The sequence below is a fragment of the Podarcis liolepis genome (genome assembly GCF_965112155.1).
Source record: "Podarcis liolepis genome assembly, chromosome: 4".
Classification (NCBI taxonomy): domain Eukaryota; kingdom Metazoa; phylum Chordata; class Lepidosauria; order Squamata; family Lacertidae; genus Podarcis; species Podarcis liolepis.
Window position 1 is genome coordinate 50,529,936 of NC_139558.1, and position 16,180 is coordinate 50,546,115.

At 43.9% G+C, this 16,180-nt stretch overlaps 1 protein-coding gene across 7 annotated transcripts in view; it reads right to left on the reverse strand.

Annotated features, from left to right (window-relative positions):
* AGPAT3 (1-acylglycerol-3-phosphate O-acyltransferase 3) overlaps window positions 1–8,265 on the reverse strand; it is a 75,518-nt gene extending 67,253 nt beyond the window's left edge. For 2 of the 7 annotated variants that reach the window (XM_083498466.1, XM_083498465.1), the window contains exon 1: window positions 1,827–1,917. The gene's annotated coding sequence lies outside the window, so the exon portion shown is untranslated. Of the gene's footprint in view, window positions 1–1,826; window positions 1,983–6,411; window positions 6,520–6,689; window positions 6,864–7,111 lie in introns of those variants that run through there. The other 5 variants (XM_083498468.1, XM_083498463.1, XM_083498467.1 and 2 more) reach the window with 5 other exon arrangements.
* Window positions 8,266–16,180: the final 7,915 nt, after the last annotated feature.

Below are 16,180 nucleotides of genomic sequence, written 5' to 3' on the forward strand. Positions count from 1 at the left end.
ACTTTTCCATGTATAAGATGAGGGGTTATTTTACTAGAAATTTATATTAAAAATAGGGGTTCGTCTTATACACGGATAGTGCATAGGGGTGACATGGGACTGGTTGCTGCCGCGAACTGGAGATTGTCAGTGGCTATTTGGGGTGTTATTTGTGGCTGCGGCAAGGGCTGGTTTTGATTGGCTATTGCTGCGGTAATAGGGCGGGCAATGGGCGGCTTAAAAAGCTCAACAACTCTGGGCCACCCCCCAAAAGAAGCTCAACAACTCTGGGCAATCCTCCCCCCAAAAAAGCTCAATAACTCTGGGCTGTTTCGATTGCAAGCAGAAAGTTCAACTTTATGAGCTACTGAGATTTTATTAGTTATATTCTCACCTCCAAATTTGCCTGTAGGCCATTTGAAAATCACAAGACAGAATTCAGTCTGCCAATTATCAAAGTAATTATCTGGGAACCCCTCCTTGTCTTACCTTAGGTATTCATACACCTATGGAAAGCATGAGTCAATAACCGTATTTCAAAATGGGCAATCACAGATGTGAAATAAGATTCCTTGTGATGCATCATACAAAATTTCATCATAGCAACAGAGACAGGCAACCTCAAAATGCATTTCCAACTCCTTTCCCCCCACTTTTACAGTCTACATGCCTAACCATTTCTGTTAAGTGCTCCATTTAAGTTATTGGTATGCAACTTGTGTACATATCTGCACACACAGGGTTTGCACTCTACCAACTCTAATACTTTCCTATTGCTCCCTCAGTAAAATATGCAGAGAATCATGCACACTTTGCCATTCTATCCCATGAATAGCCTGTATATTTTTCAGATTAAAAAGTTCCTAGCTGCCACCCACACATTTTCACCCATCAGCTCAAATATTATTATTAATGTCTATAAAGGCAGGAATAAGGGTGGGGTATAAATAAATAACCACAAGGAGTGCAATCCAGGCAAAAAATAATTTCCTTCTATTTCAAAGGAAGAGAATTAAAGTACGTGCTAGTTCCCTCAGCAAAATCAAAAGGACACTGAACTTCTGGTTTATTGCACCCTACAATGTTTAAATTCCAGAGATTCAAACTGGATTGTAAAAAATCAGTAAATCCACTATCAACATGCACAACAAACCACTTAGGCCAGGCTTCCTCAACCTCGGCCCTCCAGATGTTTTGAGACTACAATTCCCATCATCCCTGACCACTGGTCCTGCTACTGGATCACTGACCACTGGATCATGGGAGTTGTAGGCCAAAAACATCTGGAGGGCCAAGGTTGAGGAAGCCTGGCCTAGGTTAAAATCTATATTATGTCCCATATCTATTGCCCAGTGTATCATAGAGGCATAGAGGCTCTGACAAGCTCGTCTTTTGTTTCCCAATCTAATAACAGATTGTACATTTTAGACAAAAGCTTTTCTTTGTTTTGTAGAAGTTCTTTTTCAAATTGTGAGCTGTGGTCCGAAAAACCATTTTTCCTGTCTATTTTAATCATTTCATGTGATTCATGTGATATTATAACCAACCCATAACATGGCTCCTTACATTTTCCACTGATTTCAGTTTAGGTTCCCCCTCTGTAAAATGCAGCAATTCCCTGTAAAAAAAGAGAGAGAGAGAGAAAGCCCTGTTCTCATCTTGCCTGCCTGGATAGCAGGGCCTCTTCCGATAGACTTTAAGGCATGTGATGGCTCTTTCAGTACCGAAAGCGATATCTATCATCTAAAGGAAAAGTAATAACCTCCAATACTTTAAAGAAACAATAGGGACAGTTATTCTACAAATAGCCAAGGGTCCATTAGCAAAGCAGTTACTGTTAAACCTACTTCATCACAATCCTGCTCTCCCCAACACATCCTTCTGAGCGCTGGCCACCCTCTCTCCGGCTCCTTCTGATGCCAGTGTCTGATCTGATGATCTGTTCTGATGTCACAGAGGAGTTTTACAGGCAGGAGTGTCACAGACTCACTTTGCCATTGGTTTAGCTCTAATTTCACAGAAAAAGACCAGGGAGCTGGGTCATTAAGCAGGACTTCGGAAAACTTAAAAATGTGTATCAAACACTCCTTAAGCAACTTTTCCTAAATGTAACCACTTCATCCTTGTACACACGCTGTGGGCTTTTAAGAATCAATGCCTCGCAGCAGTTGCAGAACAGTCAAGTGGTTTTGGAGACCATGAAAATAATCATCATGTCCTATAACAAGACACAAATAATAACATTTTCCTATGTATCTAGCATATCAAGGTCTACAATATCGAAGTTTTTGGAATATGGTACATTCTTGGCTAGCTGCGGCACTGAATTCTGCAGTAAGATTTGACAACATTATATACCACCTAAATAGAAAATGTCGAGAATGTTCCTGTAATAGGTAGAAATTAAAAACCTATCAACTATTCCTAAGAGCAGAGGTAAATATGTACATCAATTATTCAAGAGTTATATATTGCTAAATGATAACTATTAAGGCAGTGTCACCCAATACTTATTAAAAGTTGGTTGCATTTTGGTATTGTGCACTAGGGACATTGTCCAAAGCTCTGCAGCTCATGAAAAACAAAAGCATTGGAATCTAAGTGATAATGAAATGAAATAATAAAAAAGAAACATTAATGCATTATATATACATGAAAGCATATATATGAGTATATGTCCATAAAACAGAAAATTATAAAATGCAAGCTGTAGCCACTTTATTTAAAAAAATGAAGTTACCCAAACAATACCAATACAGTGGTACCTCCGGTTACAAACTTAATTCGTTCCGGAGGTCTGTTCTTAACCTGAAACCGTTCTTAACATGAGGCGTGCTTTTGCTAATGGGGCCTCCTGCTGCCACCGCGTGACTTCCGCTCACATCCCGGGGCAAAGTTCGCAACAAGGAGCATCTACTTCCGGGTTAGCAGAGCTCGTTACCCGAAGCGTGTGTAAGGAGGACAGTACGTAACCCGAGGTTCCACTGCAATAGCTTGCACGATCTTTGGGATTATATCCTGTTTCATGCTTCTTCAGAATCAAATTGGAGAATTATTCACGGATGGCAGCCATTGATCTCATTATTTCCTCAATTTTTCCTTAATTTCTTTCAGGAATATGCTATTCCTGTTAATTGTAATTCTTCTACATACGCCTAATCATTTCAGTTCAACATTAAATGGTTGTTACTCCAAAAGCTGTAATCCAAAAGTGGAGAATTTTTGAATGTTAGGCAATGACCTCCTGCTACCCACAGCTTTGTCCATACACTTGTTCTATTTTATGAATTTAGGGTGGAATTGAAAGAAAGAGCAGTTTTATGATCATGAATAGTTGGGAGGCCAATAAGTGTTTTCCTGACTCTTCTTTCTCAAGACTTTTACAAAGGTTTTATAAACTACTCTATGAATTTTATCAAAGGTGAAAGGTATAAACTCCTAAAATTAAACAGTAATAAAAAGTCAAAAGAGGTAGGAAAATAGGAGTTTAATAGATTCAAGGTTTGTGGGACACACCATGTGCTCTATAGTCCCAGAACACTCTGGCATGTTGAACTGCTTGCAGTTTCAATGTCCACCAGCATGGACACCCAAATTCACAGATGACAAGGTGTCATGAACTAGACTAGAACAGTGAGATTTCATATGGAAGATCAAACTCGGAGAGCTTTTTTTGTAGAGTCACATACCTGCTAGGAGGAAAACTAAATTCTGCTAGAAGAAAAACTAATTGGGGTGGAAGACTTTCAAATTTAATTTGTGTGGCTTTATGACCATAAAACTTGTCTCCCCTCCATATTATTCTCATGAGAAATCTCTTTTCCGGAAACTGTGGCGATAATCATGGAAGAAAGAAAGTGAGCAGGGGGCTGTTGACCCAAAAGAGAGGTCCATTTGTTAAATTAGAACAAATGGAACACAAATTCTACCAAACATTATTAATAAGGAAGGGCAAGAATACAAATGGTCACCCACACTTGTCCAAGTACCCTGAACTGCACCCACGGAAACTCATCCAATGGCATCTGACCAGACTGCTCTGTAGACACCCCAAGAGACTGACCTACCATGACAGTAGAGTCTGCATCTCTATGGATACAAGTGATTTTATCCTAAAAATGTCTAGCAAATAGACAACAGGCTATTGAGAGCTCTGCCTTTCTTTGGGCCAGGATATAAACCACCACACCACACTACACTCTACATTGCTCTGCTGCACACCAAGTCAAGGACTAACGTGCAGCACAGAAATTACCCTTCTTTGCTGACTTCACTGCCACAGAGTAGGCTAGATAATCCACACGTATCTGTGTTCAGTTGTATTCATTTGGAGTCTTTATCCGCTTGCTTTCTAGCAGTCTTCCAGCCTGCTTCATCAGCCTTCGCTCCAGGGTATACCACTTTCGCTACAACATGGTTTTGTCACAAGTGTCTAGCACAAAAGCCAGATAATGGTGGAATTGGCACTACCACAGATGCCACATAATACCCGTTCTTGCTGCGGCAGACAGCACCATTTTTGCATGTTCTTTTTTTGTTAACACAGAGTGGGATTCAACCACGTTGTTGTTGCACAGAACAAGGTCTACTCACACAACAGGACTCCCCCCGTACTCCCTAAATCTGCTTTGGAGGGTTGAGAGAAAACCCATAGCAGGTTTAGGGTGTGCATGAGGTAAGAATTGCGTGGGGGAAGTCTCATTGCGCAAGTGGACCTCATAGAATTCCACCCACAGCAACTATGTAGATGGTTGCATGGAGAATGACAACTACTGGGTGTGTTTTTAGCGTTTCTCATTTTCTGGTTGCGACAGAAGTTTAAAAGCTCCACTAAATTAATAATGCATCAAACAGAGGGTTTGACTCTACCTTATCAGTGGTAACAGTCTACCTAAAACAAAGATAGTCAGTGTTATGCCATCCAAATGTTTAAGAATACAACTCCCATCAGCACCAGGGATAATGGGAGTTGTAGTCCAAAAAATCAGGGATGAAGAATCTTATGCTCTCTAACTCCCATCAGCCACAGCCAACAGGGCCAATGGTCAGGGATTGTGGGAAATGTAGTTCAACAACTTATGGAAGGCCACAAATTTCCCTATGTCAGGTCCTCTATGTAGTTGATCTGCCATATTCAAAGGAAGAGGAACGTGGATCTTTGAGTAAAGATAGGTGGATAGATAAGAGACAAATAGATGATAGATAGGTTGTGTGTATATATAGATACATAGATATATACACACACACACACATACACTTACCAATTAGGCTAAACTAACATGAGAGCTTTATATTCAGACTTGCTTCAGAAGCAATATTTTTCTCTATACAAATAATGACATATTTAAAGCAACGAGAGAATTTATTCTGTTACACTCCATAGATCCCATGGTTACATATTACTATTGTACCACACATCTGCACCCAGTGTTTGGTTTAAAAAACAACAACTCACTGTGACTTGCCACAATAATTCAGATACCTAGTTCATCTCAGGGTAATCTGGTCAGCAGTATGGGCTCACAGACGAGATATCTGGTGTGTGCTGCAGCAACTATCTAATCTACATACAGTGGAAAACTCACATTTCACTTTACATGCTGTAACACTTTACCTATGAAGCCACAGAGCCTTCTCTGTGGTGACACCCCCACCCCCGGGTGGAATGCCCCTCCCAGGCAGGCTCACCTTGCACCAACTTTGCCAACCTTCTGCCATCAGGCAAATATGTTTTGATTCTCCAGGGCATTTTATCAGTGCTAACTGTCTTGCTTTCAGTGTTCATCCTTACGTGGGTGGGATGGTTATTTTATTTTTAAGTATGGTGGTATTTTTTGTAGATGAACACTTTTAACACATTGATTTCATTTTAATTGCGCTTTATTGTATTGCAAATCACTTTGGGGTTCCGTCTGTGAAACACAAATTGATTAAATCTAATCTGATCAGAGAGAACAATGTTCTCATACTAAAAGTAGAATGGCAAGTACGCATACCTTAATTTTAAGGCCCTTGCCCTTTAACAGACCAGTGTCTACTGATTCATTTAAAAGCACAGACTGAGCAAAATTAATAGCAAAAACCTCTTAATTCTCTCAAAACTCCCAGGGACAAGATAACTGAGTAGGACGGGCCCTCAGGAAGCATCTCTTGCATCTCAAACACATGAAATCGAGACAGTCTGGCGGAAAGGATATAGTCTTTTCCAGTTTCTGTCACTAAGAATTCCAACCGCTGAGCATCCTTGCGACTGAATTGTTAACTGCCTGTTAACAATTCCTATACAGTACAATCCCAGCCCACAAATATAAAGGCTAAAGAGAAAGTAATGAGTCTAAAAAGAGTCCACCCCACGATATGGAAGCCCCTCCTTTTCTTGCAACACCACAGATATCCAAGCAAAGCGGCAACGTACAAGCCCAGAAAGCATACCTGCAATTTCACAATCCTTCGGAGAAGCAGGTGGGGGCCTGAAGCACAACCGGAGGGAAGGGTGTGTGTAAAGAGACAAGGGCTGCTTCAGCATCGCAAGGCTAACGCCTGGTGTGTTTTAAAAAAAAACCCGAAGAGAAACTCAGCCAAAAAGTAAAAAACACACACATACACACTGAAGAAATCCGGCAGACATAGCTCTCCCCTCACTACCACAGCACGGAAGCAATTAGGGGAACGGAGGAAATTAAGGGAGGAGGGGACGCTACTACCCGTACCATCCAGCGGTCTGAAGGCAGCGGCTCGCACAATGCAGAGGGGCGAGGGCGAGGGGGGAAAGGAGACTAATCCATTAAGGTTCCCCGGGGGAGGGAACGGGGTGCAGGAAGAAGTTGGCAGCCGGAGAACGAGGCTTGCGAGGGGGAGGGAGGCGCCCGAGGAAGGACTGCAGCAAGGAGAGGGATGCGTGGAGGGGCTGGGGAAGGAATAAAGGAGGAAGGCGGGGAGAGGGGGGGCGGGCAAGCAGGCTGAGCCCAGCGGAGCCACCTGCGAAGAAGGGCAAACCGGGGCCGGCGCTGTGCCAGGGGAGAAAGGGGTGAAAGGGTCTCTCCTCATGGGAAAGGGAGGAAAGAAACCCGATCTGCCGGCAGCTGCACGAACCCGCCTGCACCACCCGATCCCTTGCCGGAGCAGCACAAACCTGCAGCTGCAGCAGCAGCAGCCGACGCCGTCTCGCCTCCTTCCTCCTTTCCTTGCCCCGCGGCTGCCCTGGCCCAGCTCCGACCCAAGAGCCGCGGCCACCTCCGCCGCCGCCTTCCCCCGAGGAGGAGGAGGAGGAGCACCGCCGCCACCTCTTTCCCTCAGCGCCGGCTACCGCAATTGGGGCCGCCGCCTCTGGTACTGCGGCGGCGCTTCGGAGGGCTGCTCCGAGGAGGAGGCGGGCGGGAAGCCTGGGGTCGCGGCGGCGCCGGGCTCCGGTGCGGAGAGCCGAGGGCATGGAGTGCGGCAGACCCAGCTGCCTCTGTGTGTGTGTGTGTGTGTGTGTGTGTGTGTGTGTGAAAGAGAGAGATGTGGGGTGTGTGTGTGCGGTTGTGTGCTCCCAGCAGCCGCTACTTCCTGTGCAGCGACAGTTCAGTTCCTCCCGGGCCACCGGGGGCAGGAGAGTTGGGTTGGAAGCGAGAGGAGGAGGTGGAGGAGGGCGCCGCCGCTGCAGAGGACGCCTTGGCTCCCAGGCAGCCGGGTTCCTGCATTTGCAAGCTCGCCTGCAAGGGAACCCGCGCTTGCATCAAGGCCGGTCCTCCCGGGCGGCGGGAGGCATTGTTCCCTAACGACGACGCCTCCTCTCCATCCCTCCCCACCTTCCAGACGCGCACGCCTATCCAGAAGTACCGCGGAGCTGGAGAGCCGCGGCCTCCGCAGTTCTAGCCCGAGTCCCGTTCACTGGGGTGGGGCGAGGAGGAGGAACAACGCCCGCAGGCCGCTCCATCTCGCCGCGGCAGCAGACCCTCCTCCGCCTGCTTCTTCTCAGGCTTATGGGGGGGCAAAGAGTGGTGGGGAGAGAGAGGCAAGAGTCGCGTCACGGATGCAAGATTTCATCCTCGGACGTCGTAGGCTGTTTCAAATGACTTGCACGCTGCAACCCGCGCGCCCCAGTAGTTGCCATCATCCCGTAATGCAGATTCAACTCCCAACGACCTTAAGTCTTTGTGTGCAACAGGGTTCCCCCCACCGAGGATGAAGCGTCCTAAATGGGCATTATCGCATGCAGTTTAAAATAGGCCCTTCAGTCGTTCGAAACGGACTTGTGGAGTGGCGCTTCGGTGTTGCCACGCTTAGCCTCCGCATGTTCACTACTGCCATTTGAACAGGAGCACACACTGAGTGGGACACGCCTGCAGTGGGGGTAGCATTTGGTGGTGACCCACAGAGCTTGTATGGGGCTGGTGTGTTGGGAGCCCTGCTCCCGCACCCTATAGGGCCCGTGCATGTGTGTGTGCAAAGCTGGGGGCCACAGACAGTAATTGTTGGAAACATGAACTACATGTGAGAATTCACTCTTGCCCTGGGCTCTTCCTTTTTCTTACATTGGGATAAGGGAATAAGGAACAGATTGTGCTTCTCCCGAGTACCTCTTCCATTTTCCAACTCCCTTGTGGCAAAACTTTCGTTGGCTGATGTTTTAATGTATTTTTAATCTTTGCTGGAAGCTGCTCAGAGTGGCTGGGGAAACCTAGCCAGGTGGGCGGGGTATAAATAATAAATTGTTGTTGTTGTTGTTGTTGTTGTTGTTATTTCTGCTTCCTGGGGCTTAGTCTTAACAGGTCTTCTGACTGGCCTGTTGCTGCTGGCCTCTGAGGAAGGCCTCATGGAGTTGTAGACCTATATCCTTCATTACGTTTATCAGATACACAAACTAACATTCCATCCTCAGCTACAAGGCCCTCCATTGGACTGGTATAACTAGTCAAAGGGACATTTTCAGCATATGCTGCACTCTTCCTTGGCTGTAGCTGCTTATAATAATAATTATTATTATTTTATTATTTATATGCCACCCATCTGACTGGGTTGCCTCAGTGAGCCTTCCCTTCTTCAGCCTTCTTCCCTTGTGCTTTTTTAAAACGTTGAAAATTATAATTGCTCCAAAATATTGAGTGGTAATAACCACATTACAACACCATTGTTACCTTATCATGGCAATGGTGTCTACCTGCCAGAACTGAGTTTCGGTTGAGAAAAAGCCCGGTGCTGACCTTTAAAGCCCTAAAAGGCCTGAGCCCTGTATACCTTGTAGCAGGAACCCCCCCACCCCAATCATTCTGTTTGCACAAACTTCACACACACTCACACTCACACACTACATACGCCACATTTCTGTTATAAATTCATAGAAAATCAACCATACATCAGATTTGCACTGTTCCATTTTTATTTTACTATCAAAGGAAGGGTGGCTTGGTTTCTGGTCAGCCATAATCTCTTCAGCATACCAGCACATCCACAGGAGCCCTGCCCAGTTGCTATGTCAGCCTTGATAATCCCAGACAGAAGACAATCAAAATGACAAAGAACTTGCATATGGTAGTGGATTCAGAACAGACTGAAACAAAGGACAATGATCAGATCTTCCCTCTGGGGGCAGGAAACTGCAAACTCCCTTTTGTCTCCTGGAAGTGACTCATGGGCAGGGGGAAAGCCAGGTGACTGGACACTCAGGGTACCACCACAACTCCTCCCTCAACCCCTCCTTTCTGTAATGTATGCATGATGTTTCTGGGGGTGGGCTTGACCTAGAGGAGGGGAATTTCAAAAGTTTTTATAAGGTCTTGCAGCCCATTGTTCTGGGTCTTTCCTCTCTCTCGCAAGTGAAGGAAATACCCTGTTGCAACAGTTCAATAAAGGCCAAGCCTACAGGCTGCTGTTTTGCTCCAAGTTATCCTGGTTGGTGTCTTTACTTTTTGTCCAAGAGAGCCCTCAGATTTTTCCGTTAACAGTTGGCGACCCAGACTCAGGGACACTTGGTTCTCCTGTAAAGGTGAGAGGGGAGATAGAAGGGATCGGGCGCCACTGGGCAACCTTAGCCCAGAGATCCTTCTTCCTCTCCCTGCCTCCTCTTTGCGGGCGGTAATCAATCGTCACCAAAAGCTCAACCAGGGGAGCAAAGGCGAGGTCAAAGCCGGCTAAGGGAAAAGGATCCCGGGATCTGCGGGGGGACATCTTCGAACGTGAGTATGGTTTGAAGTAAATACAGAGGGAGGGGGGTTGGAAAGGGAATATCTCCACGACAGCCAGACTTTCTTCTTTCATTTCTGACGTTACCCTTCGGAATCGGCCGGGAACGTTTCTAAACTTTTCCTTTCTCTCCCCCGATTTTCCCCTTCGGAAAGTGGCCAGGGAAATCGTGGTACTTTTACTGGTTTTCTGGCGTTACCTCTCGGAGTCGTCCAGGAACGCCTTAATCTCTCTCTCTCCTTTTCTCCCCCGTTTTCCCTTTCGGAAGTGTGGCCAGGAAAACGTGGTGCTTATTGTTTCTCTGATGTCCTTTTCGGAGTCGTCCAGGGGCATCCTTACAAACCTCTCTCTACTTTCTCTGCTTATGCAAATGAAGCCGCCCCTCCTGCCCGGCGACCTTTGTTAGGGATGACCCGGGTACGTGAGAACGCAAGGTCATTTGCTTCCTTTCAAAACTTTGTTTTCTCGGGTCCTGATCTGGCACTGCACTGTGCAGGCGTTTAGTAAGGAATCCGAACTTAGTCCGAAGGCTAGGCAGGAGGCTGTTGTGGAAGGTAGAGGGGAGGTTCACAATTGGGGCCCCACACTAGGGTTAGTCTTGAAACAGTACTGTGGTTTAGGTTTCCGGGCAGAGACCCGTGGTTTAGGTTTCCGGGCAGAGACCCGTGGTTTAGGTTTCCGGGCAGAGACCCGTGGTTTAGGTTTCCGGGCAGAGACCCGTGGTTTAGGTTTCCGGGCAGTGACCCGTGGTTTAGGTTTCCGGGCAGTGACCCGTGGTTTAGGTTTCCGGGCAGAGACCCGTGGTTTAGGTTTCCGGGCAGAGACCCGTGGTTTAGGTTTCCGGGCAGTGACCCGTGGTTTAGGTTTCCTGGCAGAGACCCGTGGTTTAGGTTTCTGGGCAGAGACCCGTGGTTTAGGTTTCCGGGCAGCGACCCGTGGTTTAGGTTTCCGTTCAGGCTTGAGGTTTTTAGCAAATAGCTCGTGGTTAAGAAACAAGTAGGGATTGCGCTAAGTCAAGGATATCCCAAATACTGAAAGAATCTTTCTTCTACCCCTTTCTTTCCTCCCTTGTGTGTGTGTTTCCACTCTTTCTGTCTTTAGCGTACTTCGTTAACGAAAAAACCCCCCCAATAATAACATATGAGAGAATGGGAGCTCACTAAACACCCTAGCTGGACTCCTCCTGGCAACAAAGCTTCCATGAAGCCTTTTGCCCCAGAGAGGACTCTAATATGCCCCTCCAGCTTGTCATCTCCAATTAGAGAAAAAAATAGAAATAAAATAAAGGGGCGAAATGGTCTTTCCAAGTACAAAGTACGAGACCGTTGTAACTTTAGTGGGTGGCTTAGGCCCACCACCTAGAACCCAGGGCACAGCGGCCACCTCAGGGATCCTTCAACAAAATCAGGGTGTGAACTCTTAGGGAGAGCTGAACACATCAAATTTGTGTTGTTAAACTATAATCTAAAGCTAGAACATGAAACTGTAAACTTAATGGTGCTCAGAGGCAAAAAATAAAAAATAAAAAAAAAAGATTTGTATTCAAAGATTTAGAAATATTTCAAGGGTTTGTATTTACATTGGCCTTGGCATCCACAGACTGTTCTTAAATGCACATAGTTTTAAATTGCAAGCTTGCTTCAAAATTTTAAATCTAAGGAAGCCATGTTGCGCCTTATCAATCTTAAAACAAAACAAAATGGAGAATGGAGTGTGCAAATGTTTGTTATTTGAGAGAGGCTCTAAAAGAGAGTTTCCCTCCCAAGTGGTGAAATCCTATATACGTGCTACTTGTGTTCTGAAAGGGGGATTACCCCACCTCTTTCTTCTAGTTTTAAGTGAGGAGGGTGATTTTAAGTCTAATGGTAAATTGATGTTTTGTTGTAACTTTTGAGTTTGTGAGTACACCTCTGCTCCAGTCTATTCTGGAAGGAGAAGTTAACCAAATGTTTCTGCTGCAAAAGCCTAGTTGAGCACAACTGCTCTCTCAAGCTAAAATGCAGCGTATGTATTTCATTAAGCGTATGCCTATAAAAGTATGGTGTTCATTCTAAGAAAATATATTTGAGTCCAGTTTTAACTTTGATTTGGTTGGACAGAAGAGTTATTGTAAGGCTCCTGATATCAGTCTCTATAAGACTTCATGGCCTCTTTTGTTAGAAAATGCCCCCCTCCCCCTTGTTTCACTCTGCCTCTTTCAGTTGTTTTCTCCCTTCTTACTTCTGTGCTAGGTAAATTTACTCCCGAGTAAGCTTCCTTTAAAGGAAACTGCAAAGAGGGGAGGGGGCAACACTTGTGTATTCCCTTTAAAAAAAAAAAAATCAAATCTAGGGCTGCTTTAACTGTGCTTTATAAGAGATCCTCTCAGGAGTATAGATGTTTCCTTTCCCAGCTGTAAATCTGTACTTAAACGTGTATGCCTCTTTGGTAGTACAAATCTTGCTGCGAAATCTTACCGTGAACCCTATATTTTGGAGGGTTGGACTAGATGACCCCAGGGTCCCTTTCAACTCTCCCAATTTGTGGCTGTGTGGAAGACCATGTGTCTGCAAGCATTGGAGGGTAATTCTTAAATTCTGGTGTGGTAATGGAGTTGAAATTCAGCCTAGCTTTGCTCTTTAGTTTTAAAAGGTGAGAGGTGAAGCCCAACTGGTAATATCAAGCATTTGAGTGATTACAGTGTTTATCATTTTGTCTACTATTTAAAAATCAGACTTAAAAGTCTACTCAAAGTTTTTTTTTGTCTGCAAATGGTAAGGCTGAAATGGCTGAGAATGTTAAAAAAAAATAAAAATCCTATGAATTCTAACTCTGGCCATTTTTACTCATAAATAAGAGAGCGGTTGATTGTTCCGCGAATGGCCAGAAGGATATTAGCCCTTTCCTGTACATAAAGGAAGCAGTCTTTTGCTTGGGCTGAAATTGCTAGCTTTGGTGAATACTTAAATTGCTGAGTTTCTCTTTTTTGTTTAAAATCAAACCCTGTTTTCAAAATCTACTCCTTACCCTTCCTTTCCCTTATTCAAATGGTAATTTAGCCAAAGGATGCAACATTTTCAATAGTATAAAAGGTTTGCTGAGACATGAACTCTGCACATGCACAGAGGCTAGATCAGCTAAAGAAGAGAGAGAGAGGAAGGGGGGAACTGTAAGGGGGGAGAGGAGGTTTCTTCCAAATGTAAAAGAAAACTTGGAACCATTGAGGAACCATTGAGGGAAATCACCCTTAATCTGTCTTTGCTCGGGGCTACTTAAGACAAAAGGCTAAAAAAAAACAAACCACACAAAAAACCCCCCAAAAAACTAGCCCATCAAAAGTCAAGAGCTTTCCAGGTTCCAAATCTTAACATGCCAAATTCTTTTCGCAGGTAAATATCAAAGCATTCCCCCCCTCAATGGGAATTTTAGGAACAGCATTTCCTGACGAGCTTCTCACATGAAATAATTTTCCCTTTTAACAGGATATGTGAACCCTGATAACAAAGTGTTTGTCCCTTTTTCCTCCCACAGCAACTTTCTTTCTGTTCTGTGAAACAAGTCTGAATCCCTGCTATATTAGTAACTTCAATCTCTTTGTGGCCTTGACACTTTTTTTTTTAAAGTTACAAATAATCTGTTTTCATTTATTTAATCTGTTTCTCCATGATGTCTATGAAGTTAATCGAACCACAACCAAACATTGTTTGTGGAATGGTATTTGTTTACCTTTTTGCCTGAGCATTTCTTATTAATTCTGTCATTTTGGCTAGTGCAAGGTACCTGCACAACTTTAAATTGCCATTCATTTTTCTTGGTATTAACTCATTTCCCAGTATTAACATTACAGTTGATGTTGTCACATCAAGAAACACTATTTTATTTTCATTTGGGATGTTAGAATGCCAAAACAGATTACTTCAGGTTACTTATTAATTGTGTGTTTTAGCATTTATTTATTTGGTTCCTCATAGGTCATTTTGTGTGTGTGTGTTTTACTTTGGGGACATGTTCATCACATGTTGGAAGTCAGTTTCATGAAGTTCTTTTATCAAATAGCACATGGTGAATTTAAAGTTTTTTCCCCATGGTTTTCCCATTTTTTTCAGTCTAGTAGTAATCTGCGTGGTTTTGATAATATATTTAATAATAATTCTTTTCTAAATCTGATGTCTTTGTGTCAAGTTTGTTTTCATCTGACTGGTAATCAAATTTTTTGCTTTCTTTTGTATTTTTTAACCTTTGTATTTTTTTACAGTTCTCTTTCTCTCCAAAGTGAAGGAAAGCAAACAAACTTGGCAGATAATAACAGTAGTTATAGGAAAATGTGATAATAATATTGGGATGAATGAAACGCTTAATTCGCTAAGATTTTTATTATTTGCAGCTTCCAACAGAAACCGAAGGACATCCTTTTTGCCTTTTGCCCCCTCCCTTTTCTAACTGTCTTTAAGCCCCAAAACCCTGCCCCTTACAGGATATCACCTATACAGATGTGCAATGATGAAAAGCAGCAACAACCCCTCAACTCAGTTCTTCAGTCATCACAAGACACCAGAGTTTTCAAGTGCCCACAGCTATCTCTTTCAAAGGATATAGACTGCCAGGGGAGTGGGCCTGACAAAGGGGGGTGGAGTTGACTTGCAAGGACATCTTTTCACTTGAACCTCAAGCCTCTGCGCTCCAGGATTCAAAAGATACATGCGTAAAAGATCACAATTGTGTCAAGATATGCAACTGATATTTAATTAGTTTGTTTTGTTTTAAGTGTTATTATGTAGGAATGTTGAAATGTGTCTGACAGTGTGTTATTCCCACAAGGGGGGGGCTCTTTTGTGTGTAATTATTTTTATGTTTAATGTCTTATTGCTTGCACACCAATTCTCATGCATTTTATACTCTCTGATAGCTCACACTATTGTGTAGTCCAATGTTTAGATAACCACATTTCATTGTCCCACCTGGCACTCTGCCAACTTTCCCTATCCACTTTAAAATGTGCTAAAACTGGCTTTACCAAGGAGAAGCTTATAAGATATATGAAGGTGCATATGCTTTGGTTTAGCAGGAATGATCCCTTATAGAGTTAAATTGTCTTATTTCGACAAAGTGCCCTTTTAAGAATGGTTTTCTTTTAACAGATTGGTTTCAAGAGTTGAGAACCATGGGGCACATAAATTCAAATTGGACTCAGTTTGAATTGGGCAAGTGTATCCAGGCTGCAATTAGCTCTTTGATCCTTAAAGTGCAAGTGAGCAACTCCCATGACTGCAAGACCAGAGCCTGTAATAATAATAAGGAATCCCATGGATTTTGGCCAAGGCAAAGACATTTCTCTCAGGACGTGTCCGAAACCTGTGCCAGCTGTGGTGGGTACCAGGCTACATGATAAATATGAAAGCCCTAAGTGGATTCACCAGGGATTGCCACTACTGCGACACCATGCCGATGTGAGACCACAGAAGAGCTACCTTGACACCTGAGAACACACAAATGGGTGGGGGGGAAGCAAACTGCACTTTTCAGTCATTAGTGGACCTTCCTGCCTAAATGTAAAGCATAGATTCACTATTGAGAAAATATTTCTTCCAAGGTGCTAGAATACCACAAGTAACTGAGCAGTGCACTGTTACACCATTATATTTCCATGCAAATATCCTTAAAGTAGCATGATATCCAAGTCCCTTTCAGGTTCACATGGACACACACATCTGGGACGGAGAATACCAGGTTATTATTTACCACCTTAAATTGTGCGGAGAAAAGGATTGCAAAGTAGCCACCTTTGCAATCTTATCTCCGAAGGGGGGAACTGTAGCAGGAACCCCCCCACCCCAATCATTCTGTTTGCACAAACTTCACACACACTCACACTCACACACTACATACGCCACATTTCTGTTATAAATTCATAGAAAATCAACCATACATCAGATTTGCACTGTTCCATTTTTATTTTACTATCAAAGGAAGGGTGGCTTGGTTTCTGGTCAGCCATAATCTCTTCAGCATACCAGCACATCCACAGGAGCCCTGCCCAGTTGCTATGTCAGCCTTGATA